The sequence below is a fragment of the Rhinolophus ferrumequinum genome, chromosome 20 (assembly GCF_004115265.2).
Source record: "Rhinolophus ferrumequinum isolate MPI-CBG mRhiFer1 chromosome 20, mRhiFer1_v1.p, whole genome shotgun sequence".
In the NCBI taxonomy this organism is placed as follows: domain Eukaryota; kingdom Metazoa; phylum Chordata; class Mammalia; order Chiroptera; family Rhinolophidae; genus Rhinolophus; species Rhinolophus ferrumequinum.
The window spans coordinates 56,785,868-56,806,515 of NC_046303.1; the positions used below are offsets into that span (position 1 = coordinate 56,785,868).

At 37.6% G+C, this 20,648-nt stretch overlaps 1 pseudogene; it reads right to left on the bottom strand.

Moving 5' to 3' along the window:
• Positions 1-2,222: 2,222 nt before the first annotated feature.
• On the bottom strand, positions 2,223-19,951 carry LOC117012249 (dihydroxyacetone phosphate acyltransferase-like; annotated as a pseudogene).
• Positions 19,952-20,648: the final 697 nt, after the last annotated feature.

Consider the following 20,648-nt stretch of genomic DNA (forward strand, 5'->3'; position numbering starts at 1 on the left):
GACCATTACAATGGGTGCTATATTTAAAGATGAGGGGAACTGTGAAGGAATCTTTGCTATATTTTTTTCTTATTTTTAGTTTTACAAATTTGAGCCTAATTTACCCAAGCATACATAAACCCTATCATTAAACACCAGGAAAACGTCTTTTAAAAATTCATTTCTCTGTTGAAGAATGTTTTTAATTCTGGATTGGCCTTTCTGGTGGAATTCACCAGATCATTACTGTCAACAATCAAGGCATGTGATTGCCTCACACAAGGCCCCCTCAGCAGAGACATTAGAAAAATGGACAAACAGTCTCTTTGTTTCTGCCATTAGCCCCTTAAATGGACTGTGTTGATGTTTTCCAAAAGCATGGGAGAGAGAAAGGAACAATTTAGGAACAAAGGGAGTTAAAAGTGAAGTCCAAGACCTTGCAAAAACAGGGAAGCCACCTTTGAGAAGCTGGTCACACAACATGGTGACTGTCAAGATCCTTTCTACCTCACAGTGGTGGCCTGAGTCCTATTTCTTAGCACCTTTTGTTAAGATTCTCTGGTTGACAAGAAAGAAAAGTGATTTTTTTTTCTCATCAGAAAAAAATTAGGAGATACAACACTGAACATTGAAATTGAAAATTTTTCTGAGTTCATAGGAATTAATGAGAACTTTACAAGTTACCTAAAAACCATTCATGCGTCTGTTTAGGGGAAATGAGGCATTAAGATGAGTGAAATAGAAAGAAATTATTTGGTACCTTCTTTATATATAGGAACTCCCGGGTTATTTTAAAAGGAAAGGTTTTGCTCTCTTCTTAATCACACACTCTCTTCTTTTCCTTTTTCTTTAACATCCTAACACCTTCTTCCTTTTCCCCCTGAAATGCAATGCTGTCTATAGCTTTCAGAGGTGAAAAGAGAAATTGGAAGCTTATGAGGAGATTTCAGTGACCAATGGAACAACTCTAAGAAATGCCATTCATATGACCGGCTTAGTCACTGCCTCTCAACCAATATTGGAGGGTCAATAAATGCAACTCAAAATTCTTGACATTCACCCAACTCTTGACCTAACCATGTTCTCAGGCAAGAGGGTTGCAAGGGGCCTTGCATTAGTCACACAAGTGTCTCCACATCAAGTCAGCCCAATGGCTGTCCTCAGGCTGACACTATGACCCACATAGCAGACATCTACTATTTTTGCCAGTCAGGCGTCTATCTCCCACTGAGAAATAAGTATTTACCAAGATTGCAACCTGAGATCAAAAGCCAAGGCAGTAGTTACAACTGCTCTGGAAAAATCAGTCACAGGAGGACTGAGATGTTCCATTAAACAATTTACTGGGTAAATCTCACTTCATATCTTCCAACCTATTGAAAGTGTTACCAGGTTAAGGTCTGGCTGCTTGTTGCCTCATGAGCCAAAAATCAAGGTTGGTGGAAAGAAAAGCAGGTTTATTCCCAAATGCCAGCACTCAGGGAAAGCAGTGGACTCCTGTCACAAAGATGACCTTCCTCAGTCTCCACATGGCCAAAAGCTTTTATAGCCATACCAGGAGAGGCAGAACAAAGGAGAGGGGGATGTGGTTAGGCCTTTCTGGGTGCCAAGATCTGAAAAGGAAAAAAAGGAGTTTCTCAGAACCTGGTTTGTCTCAGAGGTAAAACTACCTCTGTTTCTGTTGAAGGAGGGAAATCTCTGGTTGTTAAACAAAGCAGGTGTCCAAAGCTGTAACTTCAAGTAGACTGCAATCCTGAGGAAACAAGTAGTTAAGGTTACTTGTCCTGTAGTTAATTAGTGAGGTAGGCATTCGGCCTTAGCCTTAAGTAAACAACACTGAAATGCTGGTTACTCAAAAGGAGCCAATAATCTTCCAGGATTCTGTGGGGCACAACAGTTTGCATGGAGAGCCTAAGAGTCGATATGTGTATGTTGCTACATTTCTTTCCCACAACTTGTAAAGTAGGCAGATTTTCTTTTTCTAAACATGTTTCCAAAAGACTGCTTAATTTTAAAACACACACAGAGTTGGAAACAAATGTCTTTTTAACCATTGTGGTGGAGATGATTACACTAATTGCTTAAGTTGGTCATCTGTTCCTTTACCGGGCCCACCACCTCAAAATTTTAGGGAGTATGAGAAGAACGATGGGTCTCTTCCTTTACATCCCTGTTTGCTGTAATAAGTGTGCTTGGGTGATAGTAATTATAAGGCCAAATTTTCCATAACTTTTTGACAATTACTAAAGTGTTGCAGTTGCTGGTTTTCATACTGGTGTCTTACAACCAAGCATTTTTTCTAATTTTGTTGTGGCAGTTTCACTCACAGTAAATATATAGTCATTATCTACCTTCTTCTTCTCTACCAACCTAGCCTCACCAAAGCTGAGGCATTTTTCTGTACATCAGAAGGTAATACAGCATACTGAGAGGTACCTTGATCAAGAAGGTGACTTGTGAATGTTCATACTCTACCCAAGTACTGTTACTCAGTGAGGCAATCTTCTTGTTCCTTTAAGGGGTATTTGCAAATTATCTGATAACATTCCACAAAAGGCTTAAAGAGTCCTATTAAAAATTCTAACACAGTATTTCCTTTCTCTGTAATTAGAATGTCCCTTATTGTTAATTGAATGGTCTCTTTTACAAAGCAGGCAACAGCCTTCTTCAAAGTCCTTTAATGGATTCCTTGGAAGGAAGATGAACTCATCTGAAAAAACACTGCATAGAAAGTGAAAACAACTGTGGATATCCTTTTTCCTGAACCCAGGTGTCACCTGCAATGCCAGAGCTACTCAAGAGAGACAGACAAAAATGTTGAGCTACTGGTTCCTGTGAGCCGAGCATATATGTAGAATGATGGGCTGGCCAATGAGGCCTCTGGCCACCTCCCAAACTCCAGAGTCCACTTTCAGGACTGCTGGGCTTTGGCAAGTGTCAAGAGGAGTCTTGGCTCCTGCTCCCAACACTAGAACGCAGGATATGGTGAGGCCAAAAAGGAACACCAATGGAGCCATAGATAGGGGAATCATACCCCTATATTCTCCCTGGCGGCTGGGTTGGAGATACAGGAAGCAGGCTCCACATGATGCACAATCTACCGTTCGCTTCTCTACCAACCAACCAACCAATCAACCAACCAACCAATGGAGCCACGGCAGTTATATCAGTGGCTAATAGCTAACTGGTAACAGCTAATGGCCAACTAGTCACAGCTGATGGCCATCTACTACCTGAGCCACCACCTTTCCACATGAGGCTGAGAACCTGGAAACTGCTCTCTGGGACTCTGTCCCCACAGCAAGGCTGGTGATGCTGCAACGTGGAAGAATGCTGGGCTGGATAACTTCCTCAGCAGGCTCATTACTGGGCCAAGAGTGGAACAACCTGAAGGCCTGGGCTAAGCCTTTCATCCATGAAGTCTTGTTTACCAGAATGTTGAAGTACACGGATAGCTTGTTCTGAAGCAGAACAGCAACTACCATGGCCCATGGGCTCAGCATCAGGTTCTGCATCTGCAGAAGCTGCATCTTGTAGGCAACCTCAGTGACAAAGGCGCACAAGTCCTCTGATTGTTTCTCAGGAACATACCTTGAAACCAAGTTATATGGGCTCCAGCCCATCCTCCAAGCTGCCAGAGATCAAAGTGATACAGGATCTCCAACAAATATGTGTATATTGCCAAATTTTCCTGAAACAATCCTCCTGGCTTTTAGCAATCCAGTTGTAGATTCTTTTGCCTTAGGAACCCCTAAAAGCTCAAATACATAAAGACCTTCTTCCAATATCTTACTATAATTGATGCTAATTGGAACAAGGTAGATATCAAAAACTTCTCTCTTGAAAAATGGTTCCATCACAATATTTAGAAGACCAAATTTAGGAGTCAATATCTTGGCAGAGCTGCTTCTTGTCCCTTTGAGGAAAAATTCAACAGGAGCATAACCAGCCAATAACATGGTTTTTACCTATTCAGAGAAGACAATCCAGGAGAGTTTATTGCCACCAAAGGTGCACCACATGAAGTGGCCCGACATCTGCAGCAGCTCCTCCATCATTTTCCTTGCTAGGAAGTCCATTCCTGGTGCTATGATTGACACAGGTAAATCATAGCTGTAGAAAAGAAAAGGAAACATCAGAAAGTCAATGTAACTCCAATGATTAAGCAGCAGAACAACTGGATGCTCCTGGATGGCTCATTGTAGTTTCTCAATATCTTCTCTATTTACACACACTTTTGAGAAAATTTGTTTAAATATTTTGTTCAGGGCAAAGACAAAAAATCGGATGGCTCTCAGATGCAGTTTGTGGCTCATTTCATCCAAGATGTCACAAGCTTCCTTCGGAGGACATCCATGGACTGGAAGGATTCCTTGGAAAGCTGTTTAATAACATACTAAACCTCTTCAGAACTGAGAACACTGTATTTAATATCACTTGGTTTGCATGGAGTAATTTCCTTATAGACGAAAGGTGTGTAGCATTTCATTGCAAATTTTAAGTCACTAACATGCCTCTTCTCCTCTATAATATCTTCAAACTCAAACTATTAAGATCATTCGAGTAAAGGAGCATGACAGCGCTGGGACTGGTGGAGCCAACTGAGAATCCAGATTTAGGTGAACTGGAAGAGCCCGTGGTGGGTGCTGTGCACCGCCGCAAGGCCAAAAGTTGATTAAGTAGGAGATAAGATCTATGACTTAATGAAGGGCTGCAAATCCACTGCTCCGAGGCACTGGATGCCCTGCAGTTCTTACTCACGTTGTTTGGGGAGGGGCAAAATACGGAGAAAGAGGAGGACTGTTGGGGATGTATGACTGTAATACCCAACCATTAAAGTTCTGTTCTTCAAGGAATATCGGTCCATTAGTTTATTGACCTTCTTGAGAAAGAACAGCCTTTCTAGTCCCACAGATCTCCTCACTTTGGAAGTGGAAAAGAAGAGTTTGGAGAGTTGGTTTGACGTTAACAGATGCCTATCTACATCATGGGCACACACATATACTCTCACACGTACTGTTTTCCTTGCTTACAGCCGTGGCTTCCTTCCTTTCATTAAAAACCTGAGACTGAGAGTTGGGGTACTTATATAAAAATATCGTCACAAAGGTACAATGGGAAACAGGGCAAAGTGCTGTTTCATAAGCCAAAAAAAGATGTAACTTTTTAATTATAAGAAGCCATCCAAAGTCGAATGTGGCCAGATTTCCTCTGGACATGTCCATCCTGAATGTAGGGCACTGAATTTAGAAGTGAGAACATGGTGACTTCTGACACAGGCATTTTAGTGGAGTACCAAGGAGAAAGTCAGGTGGTGATGGATTGGAGAGTAAAACAAATGGATCTACTGAGTATAGGTTTCATTTAGCTCAAGATCGAGAACAAGGTTTTAATAGGAAAACAATAAGAGAGAAGGGAATTTCAACACATGAATATGTCATGCAGGTATGTAAAAGGCTTTTCCTATTATTTAAAGTTTTTTTTGTTGATTTAATATGAATTTAGTATTCTCTCTTGGGAGTAATCACTTTTAAGCCTTGTTTTTAATTGTAGAATGAAGGATAATAGGACAGGGAAAAAATTCTACAGCTCCTAAAATTATACTTTTTTTAAATTAAATGTACTGGAATGACATTGGTTAATAACATTAAATAAGTTTCAAGTGTACAAATTTATAGTACATCATCTGTATATTGCATTGTGTTCTCACCACCCAAAGTCTGGTCTCCCACTGTTATCACTTATTTGACCTCTTTTACCCTCTTCATCCCCCCGCCATCTTTCTTTCCCTCTGGTAACCACTCTTCTGTTGTCTGTGTCTACAAGTTTGCTTGTTGCTTTCTGTTTTATATCCTATGTACGAAATCTGACAATTAAGTTTGGGAACTTGTTGCAGCGATGTTGCTAACCTTCTTCTTTTTTTTTTATCTCAGAGGGATTATTCATTATGAATTTGTACCAACTAGACAAACACTTAACCAAGTTTATCAATTCGAAGTGCTGCGAAGGCTGTGTGAAAAAGTTAGAAAAATTGAACTTTTTGCCAACAATTCATGGCTCTTGCATCATGACAATGCACCAGCTCAAAAGGCACTGTCTGTGAGGGAGTTTTTAGCCAGTAAACAAATAACTGTACTTGAACACCCTCCCTACTCACTTAATCTGGCACCCGATGACTTCTTTCTTTACCTGAAGATAAAGGAAATATTGAAAGGAAGGCATTTTAATGACATTCAGGACATTAAGTTAATACAACGACAGCTCTGATGGCCATTCCAGAAAAAGAATTCCAAAATTGCTTTGAAGGGTGGACTAGGTGCCAGCATTGGTGCATAACTTCCCAAGGGTAGTACTTCAAAGGTGACTGTAGTGATATTTAGCAATGAGGTATGTAGCACTTTTTTCTAGGATGAGTTCACGAACATAATTGTCCGACCTTGTATATGTGAAATCACATGGTTCTTATCTTTTTCTATCTGACTTATTTTGCTTAGCATGGTAGTCTCAAGATCCATCTCTGTGTCACAAATGGCAGTATTTTATCCTTTCTTATGCCTGAGTCATACTCCATTGTATATATGTACCACATCTTCTTTATCCATTTGTCTACGGATGCACACTGAGGTTGCTTCCATATCTTGGCTACCGTGAATAATGCTGCAATGAACATCGGGATACATACATTCTTACAGATAAATGTTTTCAGATTTTATGGGTAGATATCCAGAAGAGGGATTGTAGTAGCTCGGTCGTGTAGTAGCTATATTCTTAATTTTTTGAGGAACACCCATACTGTTTTCCATAGTGGCTGTAAGAATTTACATTCCCACCAGCAGTGTATGAGGATTCCATTTGCTGCACAGCCTCTCCCACACTTGTTATTTCTTGTGTTGTTGATAATAGCCATTCTAATTGTGTGAGGTGGTATCTCAGTGTGATTTTGATTTGCATTTCTCTAACAGCTAGTAAAATTGAGCATTGTTTCATATATCTGTTGGCCATTTGTATGTCTTCTTGGGAGAAATGTCTGTTCAGATCCTCTGACCATTTTTAAATTGGATTGTTTCTGTTTTTTTGTTGTTGAGTTGTATGAGTTCTTTATATATATATTGGATGCTAGTCCCTTATTGGAGGTATTGTTTGCAAATATCTTCTCCCATTCAGTTGGTTGACTTTTTGTTTTCTTGGTTTCTTTAAATGTGCCGAAGCTTTTAATTTGATATAATCCCATTCATTTACTTTTGCTTCCTTCCCTTGTCTTTGGAATCAAATTCATAAAATCCTCTCTCTGACACCAACGTCCATAATTTTAGTACTTATGCTATCTTCTATGTACGTTATTGTTTGGATCCTATAGTTAGGTCTTGGATTCACTTTAAGTTAATTTCTGTATATGATGTCAAATAGCAGTCTAGTTTCATTCTTTCGCATGTATCTTTCCAATTTTCATGGCATCACTTATTGAAGAGACTTTCTTTTCTCTGTTGTATGTATGTTTTGGGTTCCTTTGTCGAAAATGATTTGCCCGTATACATGTGGACTTACGTCTGGGCTCTCAGTTCTATTCATAGACCACATACAAGAATAAACTAAAAATGAATTAAAGACTTAAATGTAAGACACAAAACCATAAAACTCCTGGAAGAAAACATAGGCAGAAAACTTTTTTACATTACTCTTAGTAATATGAGATCTGACAATTAAATTCGCAAACTCATGCTAGAAAAAGTGCTATATTATCTCATTGCTGAATATCATTACAGTCAACTTTGAAGTGTTACCCTTGGGAAGCTATGCACTAATGCCAGCACCTACTCCACCCTTCAAAGCAATTTTGGAACTCTTTTTCTGGAATGGTCATCAGAGCTGTCAGCGTATTACCCTTGATGTCCTGAATGTCATCAAAATGTCTTCCTTTCAATATTTCCTTTATCTTTGGGTAAAGAAATAAGTCACTGGGGGCCAGATCAGTTGAGTAGGGAGGGTGTTCCAATACAGTTATTTGTTTCCTGGCTAAAAACTCCCTCACAGACATTGCCTTTCGAGCTGGTGCATTGTCGTGATGCAAGAGCCATGAACTGGTGAAAAACTCTGGTCATTTTCGTCTTTTTCACACGGCCTTTTTAGCACTTCCAAATAGTAAACTTAATGAACTGTTTGTCCAGTTGGTACAAATTCATAATGAATAATCCTTCAGAGATCAAAAAGGGATAAAAACATCGTTTTGACTCTTGATTTGGACTGACAGAACTCTTTGGTCATGGAGAATTGGCTGACTTCCATTGTGCATTTTGACACTTTGTTTCAGGATCGTATTGCTACACCCATGTTTCATCACAAGTGATAACACGACCTAAAACATCATCTTGCCTCTCCAAAAGATCTTGGCAAACTTTGACTCTCCTTTGTTTTTGTTCATCAGTGAGTTCCTTCAAGACCATATTTGCACACACATTCTCATGCCAAGATTTCCAGAGAATATTTTCTGAACTGTTTCTCTATTGATGTTTACTTGGTCTGCTATGCTTCTCACAGTCAGCTGACAATTTTGACGCACAATTCGATGAATTTTTGCAATGCTTCTATCAGTTCTGCTCGTTACTGGCTGCTCTGACCTCTCTTCATTAGTGATACATTCTCTTGCATCAGAAGAACATTTAATACATTTGTACCTGAATAGATATTTCTCTAAAGGACATACAGATGGCCAATAGACATAAGGAAAAGAGCTCAATATCACTAATCATTAGGGAAATGCAAATTAAAATCACAATCAGATACCACCTCACACCCCATCAGAATGACTATCATCAATAAATCAATAAACAACAAATGTTAATGAGAGAAGGGAACCTTTGTGCACTGTAGATGGGATTGAAAATTGGTGCAGCCACTGTGAAAAACAATATGGAAGTCCTTCAAAAATTAAACATAGAACTACCATATGACCATATGATTATATCACCCAGTAATCCCACTTCTGGATTTTTATCTGAAGAAATCCAAAACACAATTCAAGAATATATATGTACCCCTATGTTTATTACAGCATTATTACAGCAGCCAAGATATAAAAGCAACCTAAGTGTCCATTAATAGAAAATTGGGAGATGTCATCAAAATGGCGGCGTGAGGTGAGCCTCTGGAAATCTTCCCTAGAATTCACAACAAATTGAAAAACTATAACTCCCCAAAGTACTCCCTGCACAGCAGACAGGCAAGACGAAGAGTCTCACTACTGAATTCACCTAAAAGTGGGCAAATCAAATGAAAAGTGGAGGAGGGAAGGGAGAAATGCGGAGACATAGTGGCGGGGGACCAGGACGCAGACCTAGCTCAGTGCTCCGAGCTCGCTGCATTCCAGAACTACTGCAGCTGTGGGAGAGGTTAGAACTCAGACTGCCAGGGCTCCATTTATGGCCCACAAGGTTGAGGGGGAAGCATATAACATGGCTGAACCCAATGGTCCTGGCAGAGACCTCAGAGCAAAGACTGAGGGAAGAAGGCTGAAAATGGTGGTTTAAGCCCTCACTGCCGCAGAGATTGGAAGTCTTAGGCAATGCGACTACCTGCCCCCTCCTTACCCTCCCAGAGCTCTCCCTGCCCTCACCTTCCCACTGCTAGAAGTGGAGGAGTAGCAGTGTCACATCAAAAGAACAGAATATTTGCATGTTCCGAAAACTGTGGTCTGCAGACATATATTTGCAGCCCAACAAGTTCTGGCAAAGGGGACAGAGCTGTGGAAACAGGACTGGCTGTGGTGGTGGTCGCCTCCATTGTTCTGGGCCAATTCTCACAACTCACCCTGCAACTGTCCCCACCTATCTGAGCGGATACCTGCAGGAGTAAACAGAACTGCTGAAACACACGGGCTCTGAATGTGGTGCAGGAAGAGCTTTGGAACTTCAAATGCTCTCAGCATCCCCACATGGAGGCCGTGCCCTATGACCCAGGTGAACTGTTAACAGAGGAGAAGCCCACCTTCCAGGGAATCGCCCCATTGTGTGAAAGGCTGGAATGGTGCAGAGAAAACATAACACTACATTGTGAGAGAGAAAGAAAGGCTGTAGTAGGAGAAAAAATAAAACATTCTACCAACACGTACTGGAAAACAAATGAAAGACCTCTTCCTATCAACCTGTTGCAGAAGTCACTCCTGTAGATGTCTAGGAAGGGAAATAATAAATCAGTAATTGCCATGAATAACCAAGGCAACAAGACAGCTCAAAAAGAAAGTGAAAGTCTCCAGAACAGGAACTTAAAGATATGGAAATATGTGACTTAAATGACAGAGAATTCAAGATTGCAGTTCTGAAAAAACTCAACGAGATGCAAGAAAACACAGAAAGGCAGTTTAATGAACTCAGAAACACAATCAAAGAACATGAACATTTTATGAAAGAGATTGAAATTTTACAAAAGAACCAAATAGAATTTCTGGAGATTAATAACTCAATAGAAGAGATTTAAAATGAAATAGCCAGTTTAGGTAGTAGAGTTGACCAGATTGAGGACAGAATCAGTGACATCGAAGATAGAAACCTGGAAATGACATGGATGGAAGAAGAGAGAAACTTGAGACTTAAAAGAAGTGAAAGAACTCTACAAGAACTTTCTGACTCCATCAGAAAGAGCAATATAAGAATAATGGTCATACCAGAAGGGGAAGAAAAATACTTGATGAGAACGTCCCAAACTTGTGGAAGGAGCTGTATCCTCGAATCCAAGAAGTAAATAGAACACCTATTTACCTCAACCCCAACAGGCCTTCTCCAAGGCACATTGTATTGAAGCTTCAAAATCAACGACAAAGAAAGAATCCTCAAGGAAGCCAGGGAAAAGAAGACGGTAACCTACAAAGGAAAGCCCATTAGATTATCATCAGATTTCTCAGCAGAAACTCTACAAGCCAGGAGGGAGTAGAACCAAATATTCAAACTATTGAAAGAGAGAAATGATGAGCCAAGAATAATATACCTAGCAAAGATATTCTTTAAGTATGAAGGAGAAATAAGGACCTTTCCAGACATACAGAAGCTGAAGGAATTTTCTGATACATGACCTGCACTACAAGAAATACTACAAGAGGCTATTCGACCACCATCAACAGGGAAAATTTGTGGCAACCAAAACATAAAAAGGGGGAGAGTAAAGGCTTGAACTGGAATATGGGAATGGAGAAAGTAGGCATGCTGAAGAAAATGGAATACTCTAAATATCAAACTTTTTTTTACATAAACTTAAAGGTAAACACTCAAAAAAATCCAGAACTGAAATATATCCTGTTTCAGAAATATATTTCAGAAATATATCCTGAAACAGAGGGAAACATCATAGAATACCACCACACAGAAACAACAAATAACAACAAAAAGGCAAAGAAACAATGGAGACACAGTCTTATCAGAAAATTAAAGATAGAATGATAGGAAAGCCTCACATATCAATAATTACTCTAAATGTAAATGGACTGAACTCCCAAATAAAAAGGCACAGAGTAGAAGATTGGATCAAAAAACTAAACCCATCTGTATGCTGCCTCCAAAAGACATATCTCAGCTACAAGGACAAGAATAGACTCAGAGTGAAAGGGTGGAAATTGACACTCCAAGCAAATGGTATCAAGAGAAAATCAGGTGTGGCTATACTGATATCAGATGAAACAGACATCATAGGGGAAAAGCTACCAAGAGACAAAGATGGACATTTCATAATGGTAAAGGAGATTATACAACAAGAAGACATAACAGTCATCAATTTTTATGCCCCCAATCAGGGAGCACTGAAATATACCAAGCAAAAACTAACAGAACCAAAGGGAGAAATTGACCAAAACACAATTATACCAGGGGACCTAAATACATCATTGACAGTTATGGATAGATCATCCAAACACAAAATAAATAACGAAATAGCAGCCCTAAATGACACATTAAATGAAATGGACATAACTGACATTTATAGAGCACTTCACCCTAAAACATCAGACTAAACATTTTTTTCTAGTGTACATGGAACATTCTCAAGGATAGACCATATATTGTGGCATAAAACTAATCTCAGAAAATTTAAGAAGATTGAAATCATACCAAGCATATTCTCTGATCTCAAGGCTTTGAAATTGGATATTAACTGCAAAAAAGAAAATAGGAAAAATCACAAATACGTGGAGATTAAACTTCATACTTTTAAAGAACGACCGGGTCAAAGAAGAAATTAGAGGAGATATCAAAAGATACATAGAAACAAATGACAATGAAAATACATCCCACCAAAATTTTGGGGATGGAGCAAAAGCAGTTTTAACAGGGAAGTTTATATCATTACAGACTTATCTCAAGAAACAAGAAATATTCCAAATAATTAACCTCACGTTACACTTTAAAGAACTAGAAAAGAAGAACAAATGAAACCCAAGGTCAGCAAGAGAAAGGAAATAATAAAAATCAAAGCAGAACTAAATGAAATAGAGAACAAAAGACAATAGAAAAAATTAATGTGACAAAGAGCTGGTTCTTTGAAAAGCTTAACAAAATTGACAAACCCTTGGGTAGATTCACTAAGATAAAAAGAGAGAAGACACTAATAAACAAAATCAGGAATGAAAAAGGGGAAGTTATCACGGATTCCACAGAAATACAAAGGATCATCCAAGAAAAATTTGACGACTATATGCCACAAAATTCAATAACCTAGAATAAATGGACAAGTTCTTAGAAACATATAGCCTTCCTAGGCTGAACCGTGAAGAACTGGAAAATCTAAACAGACCGATCACCAGTAACGAAATTGAATCAGTCATCCAAAACCTTCCGAAAAGCAAAAGTCCGGGACCAGATGGTTTCACTAGTTAATTCTACTAAACCTTCAAAGAGAATCTAATACCAATCCTGCTCAAACTCTTCCAAAAAATTGAAAAAGAGACAGTACTCCCTAACTGATTTTATGAGGCCAACATTACCCTGATACCAAAACCTTGTAAGGACAACACAAGAAAAGAGAACTACAGACAAATATCTCTGATGAATACAGATGCAAAAATCCTAAACAAAGTTCTAGCAAATCAAATGCAGCAATGCATTAGAAAGATTATTCATCACAAACAAGTGGGGTTCAACCCAGGGACACAAGGTTGGCCAACACATGAAAATCCATCGATGTGATACATCACATAAACAAAATAAAGGACAAAAATCATATGATTATATCAATTGATGCAGAAAAAGCGTTTGACAAGATACAATATCCATGTATGATTAAAACACTTATTAAATAGGTATAGAATGAAAATACCTTAACATAATAAAGGCTATATGTGACAAACCCTCAGCTAATCTCATAATTAACGGTGAAAAACTGAACCACTTTGCTCTACATTCAGGAACATGATATGGCTGTCCCCTATCACCTCTGCTTTTCAACTTAGTGTCGGAAGTCCTCACCAAAGCAATCAGGCAAGAGAAAGAAATAATACGCATCCAAATGAGGAATGAAGAAGTTTAATTGTCACTCTTTTCAGATGACATAATGCTATATATAGAAAACCCTAAAGACTCCACCAAAAAGCTATTAGAAACAACGAATACAGTCAAGTTGCCGGCTACAAAATCAACGTACAAAAGTCCATTGCATTCCTATATAATAATAATGAAATCTCAGAAAAAGAAATGAAAAAAACAATTCATTTTGCAATTGCAGAAAAAAGAATAAAATACCTAGGAGTAAACTTAACCAAGGATGTGAAAGACCTATATGCTGGAAACTACAAGAAATTTTTAAAAGGTATTGAAGACGACACAAAGAAATGGAAAGACATTCCATGCTCATGGATTGGAAGAATCAACATAGTTAAAATGGCCATATTACCCAAAGCAATACACAGATTTAATGCAATCCCCATCAAAATCCCAATGGCATTTTTTAAAGAAATAGAACAAAAAATCATCAGATTTGTTTGGAATCATAAAAGACCCCGAATAGCCAAAGCAATCTTAAGAAAAAAGAACAATGCTGGAGGTATCACACTCCCTGATTTCAGCTTGTACTACAGGGCAACAATAATCAAAACAGCATGGTATTGGCAGAAAAACAGACACATAGACCAATGGATTAGAACTGAGAACTCAGAAATAAAACCACATAAATATGGACAGATAATTTTTGACAAAGAAGCAAAAAACATACAATGGAGAAAAGACAGCCTCTTCAATAAATGGTGCTGGGAGAATTGGAAAGCCATGTGCAAAAGAATGAAACTGGACTGCTATCTGTCACCATGTACCAAAATTAATTTAAAATGGATCAAAGACTTAAGCATAAGACCTGACACAATAAACTGCATAGAAGAAAACATAGGTACTAAACTTATGGACCTGGGGTTCAAAGAGCATTTTATGAATTTGACTCCAAAGGCAAGGGAAGTAAAAGCTAAAATAAATGAATGGGACTATATCAAATTGAAAAGCTTCTGTACAACAAAAGAAACCATCGACAAAATAAAGAGGCAAAGAACTGAATGGGAGAAGATTTTTGCAAATAGTGCCTCCGATAAGGAGCTAATATCCAAAATATACAAGGAACTCATGCAAATCAACAACAAAAATACAAACAACCCAATTGAAAAATGGGCAGAGGAACTGAGAAGACATTTCTCCAAAGCAGACATACAAATGGCAAATAGACATATGAAAAAATGCTCAACATCACTAATCATCAGAGAAATGCAAATAAAAACCACAATGAGATATCACCTCACCCCAGTCAGAATGGCTATCATCAACAAGACAAATAGTAACAAGTGTAGGAGAGGCTGTGAAGAAAAAGGAACCCTCATACACTGTTGGTGGGAATGCAGACTGGTGCAGCCGCTATGGAAGGCAGTGTGGAGGTTCCTCAGAAAATTCCGAATAGAATTACCATATGACCCAGCAATCCCTCTCCTAGGTATCTACCCAAAAAATCTGAAAACATTTATTCATAAAGACACGTGTGCTCCAATGTTCATTGCAGCTTTATTTACAGTGGCCAATACATGGAAACAACCAAAATGTCCTTCGATAGATGAATGGATAAAGAAGTTGTAGTATTTATACACACTGGCATACTGTTTGGCAGTAAGAAAAGATGAAATAGGACCATTCGTGACAATATGGATGGCTCTTGAGATTATAATGCTAAGTGAAATAAGTCAAACAGAAAAAGCACAGAACCATATGATGATTTTACTGATATGTTGTATATAAACCAAAAACAACAAAAGAAGAAGACAAACAAATAAGAAACAGAAACTCATAGACACAGACAATAGTTTAGTGGTTACCAGAGGGTAAGGGGGGAGGGCGATGATAGATGAGGGTAAAGGGGATCAAATATATGGTGATGGAAGGAGAACTGACTCTGGGTGGTGAACACACAATGGGATTTATAGATGATGCAATACAGAATTGCACACCTGAAATCTATGTAATTTTACTAACAACTGTCACCCCGATAAATTTAAAAAAATAAATTAATTAATTAAAAAAAAGTACAAAAAAAAATAAAGGACCTTGGCTCACAAAAAAAAAAAAAATAGACAGTTGGATAAAGAAGATGTGATACATATATACAATGGAATATTACTTAGCCATAAAAATAAAAAAGTGAAATCTTGCCATTTGTGACAACATGGGTGAAAGTAGAGGGTATTATGCTAAGTGAAATAGCCAGAGAGACACAAATACCACAGAATTTCACTTATATGTGGAATCTAATAAACAAAATAAATGACCAAACAAAACAGAAACAAACTCATAGATACAGTGTTTCCCTGAAAAGACCTCACCGGAAAATAAGCCCTAGCATTATTTTTCAGGATGACGTCTCCTGAACATAAGCACTAATGCGTCTTTTGGAGCAGAACTTAATATAAGACACAGTCTTATTTCAGGGAAACACGGTACAGAGAACAAACTGATTGTAGCCAGATGGGGGGCAGACTGAGAGGATGAGTAAAAAAGGGGAAGATATTAAGATGTAAAAATTGATACTTACAAAATATTCACAAGGATGTAAAGTACAGCATATGAATATAGTCAATAATATTATAATAACTATGTATGGTGTCAGATGGATACTACGCTTGTCGGAGTGATCACTTCAAGAGTTATTTAAGTGTCTAAATGCTATGTTGTACACCTGAAGCTAATATAATATTATGTCAAATGTAATTGGAAAATAAAGCAAAAATTTTATAAGTTTTAAATTGCATACCATTCTGAGTAGCATGATGAAACCTCATGTCTTTCTACTCCATGCTCTGGATATGAACAACCCTATGTCCAGCATATGCATTCTCCCTGCCCTCTAGTCATTTAGTAGTCTTCCAGGTTATCAAATCTACTGTCATGGCATATCAGTGCTTATGTTCAAGTAACGCTTATAGTAGCCTAATTCTAGGTCACAATGTCTACATCATTTACTTCACTTCATCTCATCAGATAAGCATTGTATCATCTCACATAATCACAAGAAGAAGTACAATAAAATATTTTGAGAGAGAGACTACATTCACAAAACTTTTATTACAGTATATCATTTTAATTGTTCTTTTGATTATTGGTTGTTATTGTTAATGTCTTACTCTGTCTAATTAATTTATGTTAAGTTTTACCACAGGAAAAAAACGTAGTGTGTATAGTGTTCAGTACTAACTGAGGTTTCAGGTAACTTTCATAGATAAAGGAGGACTAATGTACTGAAACACTAAAAGGTGTTTCCATAGTCTGGGCACTTAGTGTCTAATAATTAGTCTCCCCAGGGCCCCACATGCCACTCTTTTCTGGGACCTGAGCAACCCTCCCTTTTTCAGCTTCTGGTTATTACAAAAGAGGGAGCCGGCTTACATTCCCCTATCTCTGAGCGATGCTCTTTCAACACAACCCTTCTAACATGACTACTATTCCTAAAACTTTACATGCATTTGGAAACCACAGAAAAACTACGATGCAGGAAACAGGAGTATCACAGTAGCAGCTTGCATTGAGGTAGGTATACTTCCTGCAAATTAAAAATGCATTTTGGTAATATTGCACGGTAGATACGTTATAGTTTTATACAAAAAGTTATTTTATCAGATTCTGTCCATGGCTTGAAAGCTTAGGAGTTAGATTAAAGAGAGAAAATTATACTTTAATCCAATCCCAGAAAAATGTCAGTTGGATACGGTAAATTGACCTTAAGATTGCTGCCCATCACCCAGCCTCTGGCTGTACATCTGTGGGGTTGGGTTCCATCAACATACATCAATAGATCTAAAAGCACAGTTTCAGGTATCTTATACCATTCCACTGTATCATATTTTGTTTGGCACTTAGTCAATGGTGAATACATATTTGCTGAGCACATGCTATAGGAAATAGAGATCAATGGGTAGTGAAAATGTAGGGAAGCGATGTGATTATGTCTACGCTTGATCAAGATCATAGGATTGGATGGACTTAACGTGGTAGATAATGAAAGCAGAAAGACCACAATATCTTTTAACTTGAAAGATATGTCTTATTATTTGTTAATTCCAAATTTAGAATTCATTTAATTCCAAATTTAGAATTCATTTACTAAAATGTATGTAATCCCCAAGTCAATACTTGCAGCACTTTCATAGTCATTCATGGACATGTGCAAAACGGCAAAAACTTGACTTGCTCGATACACATGTTCCCAGCTGAGGATGAATAAGGTGATGCTCTGCCTTCTTATTTCAGTTCTTACACTGTAAACAAGTGCTCTTTCCACAGTCTATTTAGAGCCACAATTTTTCATATATTTGCACTTTTTGATGGTGATTTCTCTTTTTAAAATGACCCCTAAGACTAATGCTGAAGTACTGTCTAGATATGCCAAACACAAGAAAGTTGTGATGTGCCTTAAAGAGAAAATACGTATGTAGATAAGCTTCATTATAGTGTTGTTGGGCCAGAGTTCAATGTTAATGAATCAATAATATATGTTAAATAAGGTGTCTTTAAACAGAAACACACATAAAACAGGTTATGTTTTGATTAGTTGACAAAAAATGTTCTTACCAGAGATCTGCAGGACCTAACCCCATATTTCCCTTAGGAGTAATGGTTCAGTATTCACTAATTCAGTGTCCCGAGTAACTTCACAGAGCATAACCCTGTGAATAACAAGAATAGACTCCACGACCATATAAATATTTAATCTATTTTTATTTGAATATTTGGCAACAATACCTATTGGCTGTGAAAAGGGTCAGAAAGCAAGTTAACAAACATGAGATCTGCAAATAATCCCTTACTCCAGGATGAGTTCAAACTATCATGGGGTAGATGGGGGTAGGGTTATGGTCCTAAGGAGAAAGAATGCAAAATTAGGCAAGTGGAATAAGATCACAAAGTCTCAGAGAAAGGACATGCAATTGAAACTCTTATTCAGATAGCTTTTAGATCAGGAGAATTATTTTTTAAACCTCTGTATCCCCAAATCAAGTAGAAGACATGGTCTGAAATAAATCCATGATGAAAGAAAGGGCTGACATAATTTTAAAGATTCAGAATTAGGTTGTTAAAGTAGGGAAATGATGCAAAATACCCAAGATACAACAGAAGAATTAAAGCACACATGATAGCTGAAAATGAAGAATAAAGTTTATCACCACAGATTAAATGATATGAATAGCAAACCTGGTCAGTTCTCCCAGAATGCAAGACAAAAGGGCAAAAATGTAAAAGTTACAAGAAACTAGAGAGTCTCTATATGATATGTTGAGAACAGAGATCCAACCAAAGAATTATAGAATTCTCTTAAGCAGGAAACAAAGATAAATGAAACAAGCAGTAAAAATTAAAAACATCCTTAAGAAAACTTTTCTTGGCTGATGAAACATCGAACTATAAATAAAAAACCTTCACAGTGTTCCAAATGAGATTTATATCTAGGCCCTTCCTAACAAAAATCAATAAAAAAAGATTTGTATCTAGACCCTTCCTAATGAAAAAATGTGAGTCACACACTAAAAGCTTATAGTCAAAAGAAGAAAAGATTTTGAAAATTTTATGGTAAGATGTAGTTAACTGGAAAAACGAAATAGTATTAAGAACCCAGGAAAATAAAGCCATGTTCTAAAAAGACTAGTGATAAACAGCACTGAAATAAATGAAATGTCAACATAGTCCTGCATAACTGTGGCCATTTTGAACATAAAACTGAACACTGAGGTGAAAAGTTATTCTTAAAAAGGTATACATATGGTGTAAAACTATTGGTGTATTACAAATAACCTAAGTCTATATCTAAAACTACTATGGTATGTTATAATACATATCATTAATAAATTATATTATATAATATTATGTTACAAATTATATTATATTAACAAATAAAATATCAAGGACTGCATGGGAAGGAAAGGAAGAAAGCTTGAAACCTTATAGAGTTCTCATCTTAAGTAGCATGGGTAAAAAATATCACTTTGCTCTTCACTATGATATTAGAGAAACTTAGATTAAGAAACACTTTTGAAACTTGGAAGTAGCTGTTAGTCTGAATAAAGAACTGGTTTTTGTAACAAAATAACACTAAGTTAGGACAGCAGAAATTTGTTGTTCACTCACCCAAAGTCCAACGCAGATTTTCTGGTTGGATGTCCCTCCTCAGGAATTTGGACTTCTTCCAATATATGATTCCACCATCTTGGAGACCTTCACTTCCAGCCATACAGAGGAGGACAGAGTGTGTACATGAGAAAGACAGTGCTAGCTATTTTATTGCCAGGGTTGACATTCCATTGGAATGTCACAATTAGATATGGGGTAGGGAAGGGACAGTTACTGGCAACTGTAGTTAGCTTTGAGGCCAGAAAGGAGAGTAGAAATGGGTGTTGGTCTTTGTTACAATAATCAATGCATACATATACATGTTTACCTTCCAAAATACTAGGGAAGACAAAGATGTAGAAAGTGTGGTCCATGTAGCCACAGATAGGAAAGAAAGAGAATAGTATGCTCTGTAATCACATTAAAAAAAAAAAAAAAAAGCCTAGTTTAGGCTACTGGATGGTGAGAGGTCATGAAGGGAGCAGCCCAGAGAAAAACCTGCACCAATAGCCAGATGTATTAGTGAGGTGTCTCTAGACCAGCCGGTAGCCAAACTGCCAATTGACTTCAAATATATGAGTTAGCACAACTCATACCATAAGAAGTAGAAGAATCTTTTTTTAGTTGAGCTCAGCCAAAATTGCTAATGATTACCAAATAAATGATTACCCTATTAAACTATAAGTATGGAGAAGGTTTATTGTGCAACAATAGGTAAGTGATAGAACAGCTATAGAATATTGATTTCAAAGACCATTTCTGTAGAGTCTTCTGTTGCCAACCACAATGGAGTAATTGGAAACCAGATTTACTCTCCTTTCTTAAATATGTACAAAGACAGACAAAAGATATGAAACAAAGATTTTCAAACATTGAATAGGCAGCACAACACCTGACAGAAGAGAAACAAATGAGGTAAGCCCAAAGATTTTCTCAGTTTATTGACGAGAAAAAGTTTTCAGGCTGCAGTGTAGGGAAGGAAATAGAACCTAGTAGTCTCCATAAGTTAAGAAGATAAACAGAGAGAATTCAGTATGCTGCAGAGGCTGGAATTTACAGAGCAAAGTACCA